This window comes from Corvus cornix, chromosome 1, assembly GCF_000738735.6.
Source record: "Corvus cornix cornix isolate S_Up_H32 chromosome 1, ASM73873v5, whole genome shotgun sequence".
NCBI lineage: Eukaryota > Metazoa > Chordata > Aves > Passeriformes > Corvidae > Corvus > Corvus cornix.
In genome coordinates this window covers 85,493,610-85,510,174 of record NC_046332.1, presented here as the reverse complement: position 1 = coordinate 85,510,174, position 16,565 = coordinate 85,493,610, and the positions used below count along the sequence as shown (strand labels likewise).

Sequence of the window (16,565 nt, the reverse complement as noted above, 5' to 3'; positions counted from 1 at the left end):
CTGCTCATAGGAACAGGTGCAGAGTTTCGTAATCCAAGGCCACACAATGCAAATGTTTTAAAAACATTTTTAAAAGGATCTCACTAAAGATTTTAATCTTGACAATCTATAAGACTCAGGATATGTGTTCTTCAGAAGTGAAAGGAAAATGTACTGTTTTGTCTATCTACTTAGAAACAAGATTGTCTCCATAATCCCTTTTAAAGTGATAGAAAAATAAAACTATTGAATATCTTCATAATAAAGATGCTATTGTGATGGTATTGATCTCTTTAAATACTATACAAACTGTGATCCACAATCACAAAATGGATTTGAATCTCAGCTGATCCAGGGTGTATTTTTATTTTTACCCAGGAAAAAGTTTAAAAAACATCTGTCATGTAAATATCTCCCTTTCCTCTAAAATTCTATCACCATGTTGCCATTTTTTATTTTTTATATGTATAAGTGAACGTGGGCAGAAATATACAGTTGTGTATTTAATTCAGGTGTGTGGAATATATGCATATTCAACTGAACAAGAGGTAGATAGCTCCTGAATGAGCTTTACTGCTAATGAACACTTGTCACTGAACGCTATGCACCTCAGCCATCTTTAGTTACTACATAAAACTGCTTTTGTGGCAATCTGATGTTGTTTTGTTGAAGTGCTGGGAAAGGTGTGTGATCTTAAAAATCAAATTCCAGAGATTTATGGAAACCTACTAAATATTTTTTGAAGTCCAAAGATACTAATTAAAGCTACCACATAAATTTGATTGGTCCAGTGATAGCAATATTCAAATAAAGTGAACTCTAATAAAACAGGATGTCACTTCAAACCTTGCATTCCCTAACAGCTAGACAGTTGCTAAATTCAAGTCAGTTATACTCTATGGTTTTTATTTAAAGAGCGAGGATATCAGTGGGTACTTCAGCAGGCTCTGCCCCGTGGCAAAGTTCCAAATATATTTTGATTTGAAAATATTCCTCCTAATTTTGATTTATTAACTCAGAACACTTCTGACCTTGAAACATGTATGTATTGCCATCAGACACGTACTGCTGTCTATGGATATGGAGATTACATATGATAAAGCAGAATGTGAATGTGTTGCAGTTTGTGTGTGTTCTTCGAAGTTTCTTGACAGATGGAGAATCCCATAGAGGAATGTTAAAATGTTTTATAGTTTTCTCAAGGTTTTGGTCATGTTGATAGCAAGGGTTTATTTCTTTAGAATCATACTGAATTACATTCTTTTCCTTGAACAATTTCAGCACTGCTATTACCATCGTACAGGACATCTCCTGTATGATTAGTTTGTTACATAACTCAGTTGTATTTTCAGTCTTGTGTACATTCATAGCAGTCTCTAGGTATGTGGAATTCAGTGGGACTTATGAAGTGAATGACTGAGTGAATGCCTGAATGATTTATTACTGCCTTCTATGACAAGTTTCTGGAGGGACAAGCTGATTAGGGATTCCAAGATGTGTGTCTTTGAATAAAATAAAAACCTTTGTAGAATTCATGGCACAGCTCTGCTTCTCTCTGCATCCCTTCTGTTTGTTCCTCAGCATGCAGACAAATCTTTGTAGTTTCCACTGTAGGCAGGCAAAAAGAAGCACAAGTTTCAGGAAATATTCCCCACACCTCTAGACACAGATGAAGAAGTTTAATATTTGAAATTTCTGATTTTTTATATCAATTTCCCTTGATATTTCAGAAATATGAAACTCATCTTTTATTTTGTCCAAAATATTTACCTCTAGTGCCAGCTAATTTGCATCCTAACCTTGTTGTTACCCTGGGGACAGTTGATGTTCTCTCCGTGGGAATGCTGAGCTCTACTTGGTTTGGTTGCCAGGATGAATAAGGAGAAGACAATGGCTTATAAAAAGGACCCATCTCAGTGTGCTAACAGTAGTTACCAAAACATATCTACCCCTTCCTGTGGAAAATCTTGTTCAAGAACTAGTTCCTGGAGCTCTCTAGTTTCTTTTACAGGGCTTAAAAAGTATTGAAATAATCTGAAGGTCTTTAACCTGTGCAGGTTTTTCGTGCAGGATGACATGATGAGGTGACTCACCTGGCATATTAGGCCATGCGGGCAGTGTGTGTCTGTAGCTGCTGTTCTTATGTAGATGTGCACTTAGCACACTGCTTATGTGAAAAGTGGATCCCAAGAACATAATGCAGGGCTGCTATGCCATGTGACAGCTTGTGTCTGTTCCATGCACCAGATTGGTTTGATCAACCACATGTGCCAAGCAGGATTTCTTACTAAAGAGCTACAACAAGGCATGGTGTGAATGTGCATTTCCCTGTAAATGTGAAGAAAGAATCAATGTTGTGACTTGATTCCGGTGGCGCAATCTTGGATAGGTTTTTCCCTATATGATCACTTTTTCTTCATATGGTTTTAAAGTACTGTATGCAGCTACATAAAAATACTCTGTCACTGTCATTCTTCATTTGGGTTAATTTATCCTCCTGAGCCAAGGGAGGATGCTGTGCTGCTTTTGGCACTCAAATAGCACATTAAACTGTCTTGGTTATCTCTATTCAGCATTGATTTGAGCATTTTGGAAATACTCTCAGGATTCTGCCATATAATTTAGTTTATAGAGGTAGTTAGGATTCACATAAACTTCAGGAAGGAAGAGGAGATATTCTGTCTGAAGGATGATGTCAGCACAAGAACAAACAACACACAGGCAACAAAAGGCAGACTGGGAATGAAAAGTTAAACAGAATAATTGTGAAACTCCTTCTAGATGGAACAGTAGGTGCTCAAATATTATAACAATTCAATAGTATTTGAACAAAGCACTAGAACAACCATACATTGGGAGCTATCAAGCATAATGAGATCACTCTGTAGTAATGGCCACTACTTTTTTATCCTGAGGCATTTGAGACTAAAGAGCAGGAATACAGGGCTGTATGGCTAAGCTACTTGAAAGAACTCTTTAGCATTAGAGTTATCATGTGACTATTTTCCAGCGAGCTTACATGGTTTTGGTTTTCCTTTCTCAGTCACTGGTGAGACTGTTGAATGTTCTGGATTTTCTTTATTTGGGAGGACTAAGCATGCTTCAAAATAATGTGAGAAAGTTTGCACCCAAAGCTGTGTAACAGTTAGCTGTTTGAAGTTTTTATTTTTTCAGACCAGCAGAAACCTTCACCTCCTCTCCCCATACATGTGCTCAAGATTAACTTGACACTCCTTCAGGTGACAGCATATGACAAAGCTGACAAACCCATTACACCTTGTTTCGAGCATCTGGTCAACTAACTTTTTAATTAAGTCCAAGGAGCTTTATGATGGGAATCTCTGTTAGCTGCACACCTGAGGTCTGAAACATGCCTGGGGCTTTATCAGATGCAGTAATACTGAGCTGCAGTGCAAGATGCCAGAAAAAAAAAGGTGACTGAATTGATTAATGAGTTTTCACTGTTTTATTTTTCTTCCTGCTGTTGTAATCAAACTGCAGATACAGTTGTTCGTTTTTAAAAGCACCTTTGACTTAGACAAGGGGAATTATGACACATTTTATAGGCAATTACCGATCTCCATAGTGAGAAGGTCTAGTGTACTGAGTTGCCCATTACTGGAAGATTGCTGCAAGAAAGGAAAAGGTGGGCATGCCTAGAATGCCATTCTTACTGCAAACACCAAAACACATACACAAAGGTTCATAAAGAATTCGGTTGTTTTCAATTCAGTTTAAAATAGGGGAAAGCAAGATTTCCAACTATTGATAGTCCAGTTTGTTCAGTCAGGACTTAAACCAAATATTTTTTGCCTTTTAAATGTTAAGAATTGTTTTGATTTCTTGTAGAGTGATATACAAAAGTATGCCAAGTGTTGCAGAAAAAAAAATTAAGGAAATGTGCAATGCTTTTAAAAGAAACTAATCCAAATCTAACATAGGGCTTGAAAGGAACAGATCCCGTCTTTCTAAATATAAACTCAGTTCAATCAAATGTTCCCCCTTTGAACATGAAACCTCTTATGGATATGCAATCAGTACTTTGAGCCTTGAATCATTAATTTTCTAACACAACTAGCTGTCATCGCCCATTTTAATATGTTTCTCCTAGCCTAGAAAAATAAATGCTGGTTTTGTGGAATGAGCTGTGCTTTGTTTCATCTCCTGTGTCATCAGCAGAGTCATTAATACAGTCTGAGGGCAGAAATTTACTTCTGATGAAGAACAGGCCAGAAGGAACATAGCTTAATGTTCATCTCTCAAGAGGAGTTTCATTAAAGATGCTGGGAAGGCATTGTAATGTGCAGAAGGAGCTTTAATACACATCTGAACTTCCATCTGTGCTCCCTGTAATGGGCTGAGCCAGATCATGGGGCATTAATGGAATTCTTAAACCAGTTCTTGTGGTGAGCATGTTTTAGCTCTTGTAGCTTTTTCCTCTTCTAGGAAGGTAGAAATATTCATATGCATCCATCTTTCTCTTCAGAAGACTGTCTTTTTCCAAGAATAGTCAATATAGAGAGGTCTTATAAAGAGGAGAAAAGAAATCTGTTTATGGAAAATTTGTCCTTTGAAGTTTCCTCCCAAGTTCTGTATTTAGCCTATGACTTTTGTCATATATGCCAATTAATGAACACAGTATGTGAGGCATTTCTGTGACACATCCCTCCTCCTATTCATCTGCTAATTCCTCTCATACACAGGCATTTTCATATCTTCTTATTTCAGTTCCCCTCTTTTAAACTGTTTTCATTACACATTTTTTCAAATACCTTGGCTAGTGTCCAAGACAATCTTCAAAGAAAATTTGACCATCCCAAAGATTTATGAGGTGTGCATGACTCTATAGGGATCTTCTTTGCATTTGTTAACGTGTGAGCATTAATGTTTCTAAGTGTTTTTTTTCCTGAGGTACCTACAATGATACCAGTATACAGTGAATCTAAAATATGTGATAATCTTATACAATTTCATTTCATCATTCCAGAAGCTTTTCTGAATGTATTCTGCTACTGCATTGCTCAGTTTTAACTCTCCTTAGGTTTCCCTAAATTTCCCTGAGGGCGTTTCTGTTTTTATCTAACATAAGTTAGATTCCTAGGGAGTATTGTACTGTTTCCTGGGGAGTCAAATATTTATCCAATTCCTTGACTGCTCACTACTGACTAATTCACTACTACTTTGCTGTGTGTGACTCAATAAATTTCTCAATATGTAAGAGACACTGCATTAAGTAGCTTTAGGTTTTTATGACTCTATTTTATAGCCAAGCCAAGACTTATAGCAATTATTACAAGTTATTTTTTATTGTTCTGCTATAAGTTCTGCTAATTTTTATCTAATTTCTCAAATATGATGTGCTTTTATGAAACTTCAAATTCATCTATGATGTGAGTACACTCAGTGTAAAATTTTACTTTCTACATCAAATTTATGGTAGACTTGTGCCAAAGTACTGTATATTGTAAACATTATTTTGGCACTACTATTCCTGTTAGCATTGTGTCTCATCGTTCAAGGTATATTAGTGACACCTTTATAAACATTTATGGCTACATGGTTCAATGCTGGTTCCAAATTTATGCAACATGTCATGAAAGTGTAATATTAATCAATCTGATGTTACATCTGATAGCTACTAGTACATAAATGGTATTTCTTTAGTCAAAAAGCAGCGAAATTTCCCCAGGGTCAAGGGCTGACCATTGCCTCCTTGGTGATCAAGCAGAATTGATAGCCATGGTTAATTCATGTAATATCCTGTGCTCCAGTTCCTCACAAAGAGCTAAGGTTTTGTACTGGTAGCAGACCAAATGTCTCTCTCCTTTTATAGTGAAATTTTTCTCCACAAGATTGAAGGCTCCTCTGGAGAGGGAGCAGCTGCCATTACTTCCAGTGAAAATGAAATCCTAGAGTAAAATTAGAGCAAGTGCTAATTAGTGAAGCCTAAAATGCTTAACTCATGATATCTTGGGGCCAGCACAGTCTTCCAGAGACTCTCTGGATTGATGGTAGGCTATTCTAGGAACCTGGCATCTACCCCAGTTTTGCAGCAGTCTTCCCAGGATGCTCGGTATCTCCATGTGCCCTGCACAATTGTCTGAGGAAGATGGGATGCCCATGTTATGACACAAACTCTCTAGACATCCTGCCTCAGAGAAAAAAAAAAGCTCTTATTCCTTGATCTGAAGTTTAATATAGGTGGTTGTATTACAGGGATAGGACCACCTCAGCTCTTACTTACATTTATACAAGGAGACTGGAAGTCTAAAAAATCCCAGGTGCAGTCCAGCCTTTCAAAGCAATCAGTCTTATTTTTCTAAATTTTCTATTAGCAGTATTTAAAAAAAAAATCAGCCTCAAAAGCACTTTTAGAAAAGAAAAACCCTGCCTAAGAGCCAGTTATTTTTGGCAGGAATATATGTAGCAAAGTTATGCTTATGGTGTCAGTAGAAAATAAGAGAAGGTGCTGAAGCAAGACGTGGCTGATTGCATATCTGAAAGCTGAATGTATCAGCAACAGGCCCTGGAGTCTCTGCCATGTGACAGTCATTGTTAGTTCCCATAATTTCATCACAGATCTCAAGATATTCAGTGTTTATTTGAAGCTAAAACCCCTTCAAGCATCTTTTCATGTGCCAATGGGAGATTGTTTTTCTTTTTTTTTTTTTAACCAAACGTTTGACACAAGTGTGACAAGTGTGACACAAATGCACCATAGGCAGAAAGAAAATAGTTTTCTCCCTCAAATGTAATATGACACCTATTATATACTACATATTTCTATTCTTATTAGTTGCTTATTTAGGTCTTTGATAATTAGTGTGCAAACAAATCTGATCATTAGGGAGGGGCTGGTCCATGAGCTGTGAAGTCCTGGCAGCCCTGCACTTTTAAAATCTGACATACAGAGCTCATATTTGTGATATTTAGAGCACCAGGAGGAGACAGTCACAGTCTTTTGCATCATATTTTTAAACATAAGGAATGACTGATTTTGACACACTGAAACAGTTATACCACTGGAAAATGTAGCCATGTTGTACCAACCTGTAGCCATCGATGGCTGGAGTGCAGCCATCCGTGGCTACAGGCTGTTCAGCAGGGACAAGAGAAGAACGAGATGCAAGGGGTTCCCTACCACATCCAGAGATGGATAGAATGTTAAGATCTGTCTCTGAAGAATAGCCTTGAGTAGATCAAAAGGTTATGGGTGAGATTTAGAGACCAAGGCAACAAGAGGAACCTTGTGGTTGATGTCTGCTACCCTGATCCAGGGAGCCTATTGATGAAGCCTTCTTGCTCCAGCTACAGGAGACATCATGCTCTCAGGCTCTCATCCTGCTCAGGGACTTCAACCTGCCTGACATTAGCTGGGAAAGCAATGCTGTGAGCTGTAGGCAGTCCAAGAGACTCATGGAATCATGGAGCACAACTTACTAAGACAGGTAAAAGACTGCCCTGCCAGAGGGGATGCAGTCCTGGATATGATGGTCACTAAAGCAAGTGAACTAATCTAGGGTGTGAAGATTGGTGGCAGCCAGGGTTACAGTGACCCTGCAATGTTGGAAGTTGCAGTTCTGAGGGAGATGGGTCATTTGAAGAGTAAAGTCAGCATCCTGAATTTCAGGAAAGCAAATTTTCACCTGTTCAAGGAATCAGTCAGTAGAAATCCCTGAGATACTCCTTCAGGGACAGATCTGACAGATGTCTAAGGGCGCTTTCCATAGATTGCAAGAACTCTTGATCCCAAGGTGTAAGAAATCAGGCAAGGAAGATGAGAGATTGGCATGGCTGAGTTGAGACTTGGTGGTCAAACTAATGGGCAAGAAGAAAATGTGCAGACACTGGAAGCCGGAACAGGTATCCTGCAAAGAGTACAGGGATGCAATCTGGTTCTATAGGAATGGGGTCAGGAAGGCCAAGGTACATCAGGAGCTGAACTTGACAAGGGATGCAAAGAATAACAAGGGCCTCTAAAAGTATGCTAGAGAGAAAAAGAAGGTAAAAGAAAGTGTACATCCCTCAGTTAGCATGGTAACTGGTAACTGGCAAACTGGTAGCAACAGACAAGGAGAAGGCTGGGTATTTTGTCTTACAGGAAACAGTCAGAGGTGGATCAAGAGCCAACAGTGCCCAAACTCTGCACAGTTCTGTGCATAGCTCATTCCTCTTTGGGTCTTTCACAGTTATCTTAACTGTTGAAGAAATTTCCAAAGACACCTTCCACAATTCATACTTCATTGTGTGTGCACAGATGTTACAACAAAGCTTATTTAGTATTCCTTTCTTTGGAGAGTTAGATTTCTGCAAATGCTAGTATAATTACCTGCTTTTATTCCTTGTAGCCTTCCTTACTGTAACTGAAATGTACCTCATAAAATATAACATAAAATATGAAATTACACATCCAGGTAGCCCCTGCTGAGCAACATAAAAGTTGCAACATTTCCTTTCTTCTAGTCTGATTTCCACATTTCCACATTGATTGACTCCAGAAGTTTCAGGCTATTTTAGATCTCTAGTACAGTACATTTCAAATTTTTAAAGAAACAAAAAGCATGTAGTTTTCTAATTGCTTTAGTTGTTTGAAAAAGTGGATTAAAAAAAGAAAAAATTGATTGTGTTATTTTCTTCCATAGTCACCCTAGTGGCCACACTAAAAATTACAGTAATGCATCTCCAAACCAAGAGAACTGTTTGTTTGAATTTACTGGTCTTCTTATAAGAAATGAAGAATTGCTGCAGAATTGCTTCAAAGTATAAAGAAACCTTTTGGGGTTTGAGAACCAAGAAGTACCAAGCCAGTGTCAGATCCAGAACAAATACCAAGTAATTGAGAAGAAGAGAAAAGGAGAAGGAAGAGAGACTGGAGGTGCCAAGGTCAGCCAAATAACATGCAATACTCCACAGAAGTTTAACAGAAACAGTGACTATTGACTCTCAAATTAAACTCATCTTGGCTAGAACCCAGTCAATGCTTGTTACTTTTGCTAGGCTTGGCTGACAGATGATGATGGGGTTAGTAGAAGCCATTAAAGGTTTACTTGTAACAGACTCAAAATATAAGATGAGAACATCAAGTCCTCAACTTATTAGCCTTGTCTTGTCAATTTTATTTACTTTTAACACCACCTGGAAAAAACAAGGCAGCCTGGAAACATGAAATAAAAGGCCCCATCCTTTTCTTGCTTCTGGTACTGAAAAATTGATGGAAAAACAAAAGCATATCCTAAGTGCTGATGGAGCTAAGAAAGGAAAGGAAGGCAGTCATGCAGCTTTGAATGTTGTTTTCCTCACACTGCTAGAGGACAATCAGGGAAATGCTCTGTTCATCTGTTCCTCTAAGAGGGATATTGCTGAAGTTTGCCTGGCTGTATCCCTTGCTATGAAGTACAGGTCTGCCTTCTTAAAAGTGATTAACTTTGTGTAAAGGGCATGCTGTATGACAGATAATAACATTTTAATCCTTTTTCATAGTTGGGTAGCATGTTTTTCTGTCAAAACAATACATGATGGGACTATATCTCTTCCTGTCAAATAACCCCTCAGACAGACAAACAAACAAGTGATAAATTTTAAGTGGGGACAGCAGGAACACACATCAAGACATGAAATTTAAATTTATTTTTAAATAAGTATTTTTACTTCTCCCATAGGATGTAGATTTTCAGTTAGTACTTCAAGAAACACTGCAGTTTTGTATATCTAAATACAGAGATTATTTCTGTGGAATGCAAATTATGTTGTGATTTAATGTTTGGGTTATCCATGCATATTAAAAAGTAATTTATTTTTCCCTAATTTTTTTATGATGTGACTTCTGGCAATTTTGCTACTAATCTATTAAAGCTCAGGAAGAGCTGATTTTTCCATAAACTCTTTCCATCAGTTGTAAGAAAGTAAGTATAGGGAGTCATGTAAATTGAAGAAAAGGTTCATGCTGTTCTGAGGCGATCTTCCAAATCAACAGCTTGTGCAGAAGACATTGAGTGTCCTTTCTAGGTCTTCCTACCTGAGCATCTTTCACAAGAAAGCCATAGGGAGAGCTGGTGTGTGACTTTATGATGTCCTGAGGGGGTAGGAGAATCTAGGAGCTCAGAAGTTCTACCAGCTCCACCAGTTGCTGTATCACCTTAATCAGACTCCTTGTTTCATGTAGTGTGTTGCTTTTGCTCCACTTGCATTGATGTCTCTTGACAAGCACTGGGAAGCAAGGCCAGCTGTACCTGTCTCTTCTGCTTGGGCAGCCCTGAGTGCATCAGTACAGGGAAGGTCCCAGTTAATGCTTCTTTTTTTTTAACTCTGGCAGCCTCATTTGACATCAGTGTTTCTTCTCTGGAAAACAACCATCAGTGAAGAACAAGACTCTTATTAAAACAAATCTGATTATCAGGAAGTGGAATGAATTGCAGTTCACAGTATTTAGGTCCTTCATCAATATCTTTCTATTTTCATGCTTAACAACACAGTTTACTAGAAAAACATCAGAGCTGTTCCGTGCTTGACATAGTCATCTTATGAAACAAAAAGATGAATAAAGTTCCTAGATTTGGTCCCTAAGATCAAGGTATTCCATACCATCCCCCAGGATATATTAAAGCCATTAAATTCCTAATTGAAACTGTTGTTTGACTAAAGCAAAATAAAATAATATGTGCGAAAGGCTAATATGAAATCAGATCCTTGATTTGTAGTTGAACATGTTAGACAAAAAGATCTGTCCTGATCTCACTGTCTTCTGCTCCAGTTTTGTCCTTGATAAGAAAACAAACAGCATGAGTATAACAAGAACAAACCTACAAAAAGAATCTGTGTTCTTCTCTTTCTCTCTCAGACATCAATTTTTCTGCACATACTCATTTACAGACACAACTAGAAGAATGAGAAAGGATGTGAAAAAAGATATTTGGTAGATTCTAATCTTTTTATTACTTGCATGTGCTCAGCTACTAAGGTGACAAGCAATATGCTTGAAGCCGTGTAGAATTAAACAGGATGAAGAAAAGAGCAAGTCCTTTTGTGAATCCTCTAAAATGGACAAACTGACTGTCCTTTAACTTGTGGAATAAGTCAATGGAGTAAGTTGGGTCATCAACAGAAAGCAGTATCCACCATATCACAACCTGAAGCACCTGAATCCTAAATATGTGATGCTTAGTTTCAAATCTCACCTTAAAAGAACAGTGGAAAGATTCTCAATATATTTTTTTTTTCATTTTGCTTGTAAGTGGCCTTATTTTAACAGTAGTTATTTCACAGTTTTTAATTTTTTTCTGTCTCTGATTTTTTCACTGCAGAAGGTACAATCAATATGCTTATTTTAGTTCAAAATGTATACCTAAAGGAATAGTAGCTATTTTGAAATTACAGTAGTATGTATTTATATGAAAGGGGGCAAAAATACCACTTTCTTTAGGAAAAAATTGTAACTATTTAGGGTAGTCAATATCGTTGACATTTTAATTCTGGAAAGTTGTTCTTTCTAAGTTAAAAGGAAGAAAAAGCAACAAGAAATGCATGTCCGTGCCTTTCTCCAAAGTCCATACTTGAAGTCTTTAAAGCTTTTCTTGTCTAACCAACATGAGACTGCAGAGAGGAAGATAAAAGGCTGTTCCTAGCAACTTGCAAATCTCAAAGTTGTCTGGGAGATTTGTACTGTGGGTTTATATTGATTTACGTGCAAAATATAGCAACCTTTCTTATGTAAAGGCTTAGCAGAACTGACAGTCAAAAATCCTGGTCTGTGGTACTATCAGATTTCAAAATTAAGCAAGCTGGGACTGATTGCTACTTGTACGGAAGTTTCAGTGGGAAAATTGAGGTGTTATTGTGATTCCAGAATAACAGTCTCACTTATATCTACAGTCATGGCCACTATGATTCATCCCAGCCACCAAAAGGTGTCTTCCCTCCAGTATCTTACATAACAGCAAGGTGCCAAAGCAAAGCACATTAGTGGCCATTGCATGTTTGTATTCTTTAATGTGCATGGTGAACTAATGTGGCAATGGTCATTACCTGAAGTGGGGGAGGTTCTGCCTTGGTAGAAAAAACAAAAAATCACCAAGGACAAATTTTCCAGAGACATTGTGAAGTATTTGTCCTTGGAGATTTTTGAGATGCAACTGAAGAATTCCCTGAGACACCTGGTCTGAATTAGTTTCAACCCTAATTTTATCAGGAGGTTGGACTAGAGACTTCCTGAAATCCCTTCCAACCTGACTGACCCTATCATAAAATCTTTTTCTCATTCAAAACAATGTTTATATTAAAATATACATTCTTCCTTATAGAGCAATTTGTTCACATTCAGAAGTATAAATCTCTGCTTGTGAAAACCAGCTTTCCCTTAAAACATTTTAAGAGAATCAATTTTCAGTGTTGGCTTTCTTAAGGAGCTCTCAGTAAGGAGGGAGGAGTTGGAAAGAGTTGAAAATTGTTGCTGCTTCCTATTTGTTTTGGGTTTTTTTGAATGGCTGAATATCTATCCTGTTTGAAAGGGTAATGTTTTTTGTGTATTTTTTGATTGTACAATTGTTATTACCACCAGCAATCACTGATATATTATATGCAGACAAGGTAAACTTTAGTTGATCAATATTTTGGGGTTCTTCCCAAAACTGAAACAAACAGGCAGGATGTTCAAAAGCCAAGCAGGATATGGAATTTATCCTTTTATTTCCCAAGAGGTGTCCCCACTGTGCATATTCGAGGAACTGATTTTCAGGTCCCTGGCATACAGGGTCCCTGTATCACAGGTTCCTGTGGTAGCTAATTCTTCCACCTGTTGGCCACTGGTGTTCACACCACAACAGTACACAAGGGCTCTGACACTGTGGCGGCTCATTCTGCTCTGCTTAAATTAGACACTACGTCTGTTTTTTATCACAGGTCAGACACAAGATCTGTTTCCCCTTTTCTCTGTCCCCTTGGAATCATCTCCTATTTTTGCATCTTTCTCCAGAAACATCCCAAGTGTCTCTTATCTTGTACAATCCTTTCCTCTTCTCCTTTCTACCTTTTTTCCTCTCCTTTTTCCTTTTCTTCTCCTTTCTGTTTTCCTCTCCCTCCATGCTTTTTTTCACTTCATCCTAGTGTCTTCTTCAACCCATGAATATTTCCTTTCTCCACCTACACAATCTTTCTTTGCACTCCCATATTGTCTGGCTGTGGCCAGAGTGCCCTTCTCCAGCGGGCAAGAACAAGTGCTCTTTCCAGGTTCTTCATTCTTTGTGAAGAAACAGAAAGGAGTTGAGAGGCTGAGGTTTACCTGTGAAGCCGTAAGTGTAACACCTAGAGAATATCTACTGCTCGGAAGATCAAGGTGGCCTCTGCATATGAGTGACAAGTATCAAGTGACATTCAGCTGGACAGTTATATGCAATTAAGGATGCAGAATTAAAAAGCTGAGAGAAGAAGATTGGGAAAAATAATAAAAAAGTTAAGGAGTAGAAAATCTTTTTGTGATGTAGATGTTGACAGAGGAGAAAAATAGATAGTCATTTCTATGTTGGAAAAGACACATCTGAAAAATCAGTGATATAAGGTAGAACCCCCAGATAGAAAACTCAAGAACTGTGACTGAATTTCAGGGTATCCACAGGAAACTTGCCTTTAGGAAGTACTGAGAACATAGAGAACTGGTATAGAAGGTAGAACAAGACCAAAAATAAACAGAGAAAGAAAATGTGTAATTATTTTACTGTTCAGGACTCAAGCATAAAAAGACATAAAACAGTGTCATATACATACCTATCACAACTTTAAAAGTTTCTGTAAATTTGTTTTTCTAAATTCTTTTCATAAACATCAGCTAAAATAATATCTGAAATATTTGTACTTTGATGAAATCCAGCAGCTTTCCCTAAAAAACCCTCAGTATTTATCTTTCCAGTAGTTTTCTTATCATATACTTTTGATTTTTTTTTTCACTTTAATCAGAGCTTGGGGTAGAAGAGCTGAAATACTGTAAAATATATTCTCATGGTGTTCCTTCAATAAAGAAAGGCAGGGTATGGCAGAAATTTCTCTCTGGAGGTTTTACCTCTGTAGAATTTCTGGACAACTGTAATAACTGAATGTGAGACTGAAATATTGTTCAGACAGACAGGCACACTTCTCAGTGATGATCGGAACGAAATCTTTTGACATTCTGGAAAGTAATCATCATACAAATACTATCTTGAATGACAGACTGCAATTGCAAATCTGCTTCATCATATTAATATAAACTTCAGTTTAAAACTTTTATTTATAACAGGCATAAAACACTTTTGAAACCATAGGAAAAGCTAGAACCTGTAATAGTCAGAACTTAATAGAAAATTCATAATGGCAGTTAAATCTCTCAAGGAGATTTATGCATGTTCTTTGAAATAGTATTTAATTTATTCTCACCTCTTAACTCAGGTGTATAAATGACTACTTTTCCAACTATATAAGGTCTTGAGAAACGGAAGAGACCTTTGTTAAATAACCTAAAATAGTTTTGTATTTCACTGAAGTGTTGGTAATTTCAAGGCCTTTTTATTAAGTCATTTTGTCTATAGGATATTACTTTCCTTTCCAGCCTTGGAGGATTTAAAAGCATTCAGTATCAAACTTACCAAAATTTTGTACCTAGCAAGATTATTAAAATTGAAAGAATTACTTTATATGTGTATTAGTGTGATATGTATTTATCACATTCACATTTTTAAAATAGTAACACATGAAATTAATATTGTGGACTATCATGATCAAGAGAAAAACAAAAGGTTTTTTTTCAGAATTGACTTCAATTTTTAATGAAAAAGTCAATTTAAAGATAGTTTTGGCTAGCATTTTTTTTAATATAGCTCTATAGCTAGAAATTGAACAATTGAAGTGACTTTCCTCACATAAATTATTAACTTTTGAGGTGATGATAGACATATAGTAGATTTTGACCTAGACCGGTGTTTGATGTCACTTTTAGGTGTTATTTCCCTAGTCTTTAAAATATTGCCTGTTCTTTCGTTCACTATTGTGAATGATTTGATCTTATAAACTAAAGCAAACCTACTAGAACAGTTACATGTAGCCTTACACTAGCTTTAATATGACCAGGGTATATATAAAAGTAAATAAATCTCTAATGTCTTTGCTGTGTTTACATCAGCATGTTAGTTTGGACATCTGTGTTACAGTCCAGTACTGTAAGAAATCTACAAGGGTCTGTAACACTAACAATTCAATGCCAGAAAGACCTCAGGTTTTTAGGTTGGAGGAGGTGCCATTCTGTGTTACAAAGCAACCCCAAACTCATGTGTTTTCATGGTGTAGACACACAAAATTCTCATGATGTGATGGGAACCTTACTATGTTTACTGCAGTGGATATCTTCTTAGATGTGTGGCATAGGACATCTGCTAAAATTCTTTGAATGCCAAACTAGCTGGTCCATGAATCCATATAGTATTGTCACCAAAGCCTTTCCTCTTGATGGCATAAGCATTGACTAATTCGTTTAATGTGAGCTGCCAACACCAAATGTAATTGTGCCAGGTACCTATCAGATGAGAGGGGATATACCAGAGAATTTCTGTAATGACAGTCTTATTTTCAGTTCTCTTCCTGCAACTGTGAGGCTTAGAAACTTAATTTTAAAATGGCAACCGGGAAATGTCCATGTTCTTGTTTCCAGGAGCTGGGTTTTCAAGTGAAATAGTAACTCTACCAGGAGAGATTTTACACAGCATGTGATTGGAGTTTCCAGATAGTAACAGAAAAGCACGGTACTCCTTCAATCACTAGCTTTGGTATTTATATTTGCCTAATACATTGAGTTTTCTAGTCATTAGGAATGGGAATCTCACTTTTCTTTGGGAGAAAAACATCTCACCCAATTACCATTTTTCTTCTATGTTGTCCAAGACTGGATTGCTCCCAGTTTTGCCTTTGTGCATATGATGTAGAATATCAAATGCTTCCTAACGTTAAGAAACAACATTTTAAAATTCATTATTAAATATTTAAAGGTCTGAAATAAATCTGGGGATCTAGCTTTGAGTCAAAACATTTGTGTACTGTCAGGGTAGAATAACTTATAAATAGGTACCAGAATCCGTACCCTATGAAAACAAAGCATGTGTTCCTCTAAAGCACTGAGGTTGTATCTGTACCAGGAAACTAAACAAAAATAGACTTTATACAGTAATAGAAATGGGATAACAGGGACCTTAAAAGAAGTTTAGTACAAGGAAAAGCAAATTTCTGTAGCTGGGATGCAATAAACCCTTTTAGCAGGGGCCCGCGTGCTGGGGGTTGACTTCCTAGAAAGCAGCTTTGCGAACAAAAAGGACCTGAATGTCCTGGATAACTTTCTATAACTGAGGAATTGTTAGTAAAAGATACCATGTGTCAATGGGAACACAGAGATGAAATAATTTGAAAAAATATCTCAGCGTGGGGAAGAAGCCGTAAGTATCTGAATTTGTTAAAGAAAGCATTTATTAGCAAACTAAAATCAAGCAAAGTTGTTTTAAAATGCCAGCATATGAATGAAATATTTTACAAGTACTAATAGTGAAACAGAAGGCAGTGGGCAATGCAAAAAAAAATTT

The 16,565-nt window shown here is 37.0% G+C and overlaps 1 protein-coding gene across 2 annotated transcripts in view; it reads left to right on the top strand.

Annotated features, from left to right (window-relative positions):
• The window catches only part of GABRG3 (gamma-aminobutyric acid type A receptor subunit gamma3), a 310,103-nt gene that overhangs the window by 164,144 nt on the left and 129,394 nt on the right, over positions 1–16,565 (top strand). The window lies entirely within an intron of this gene.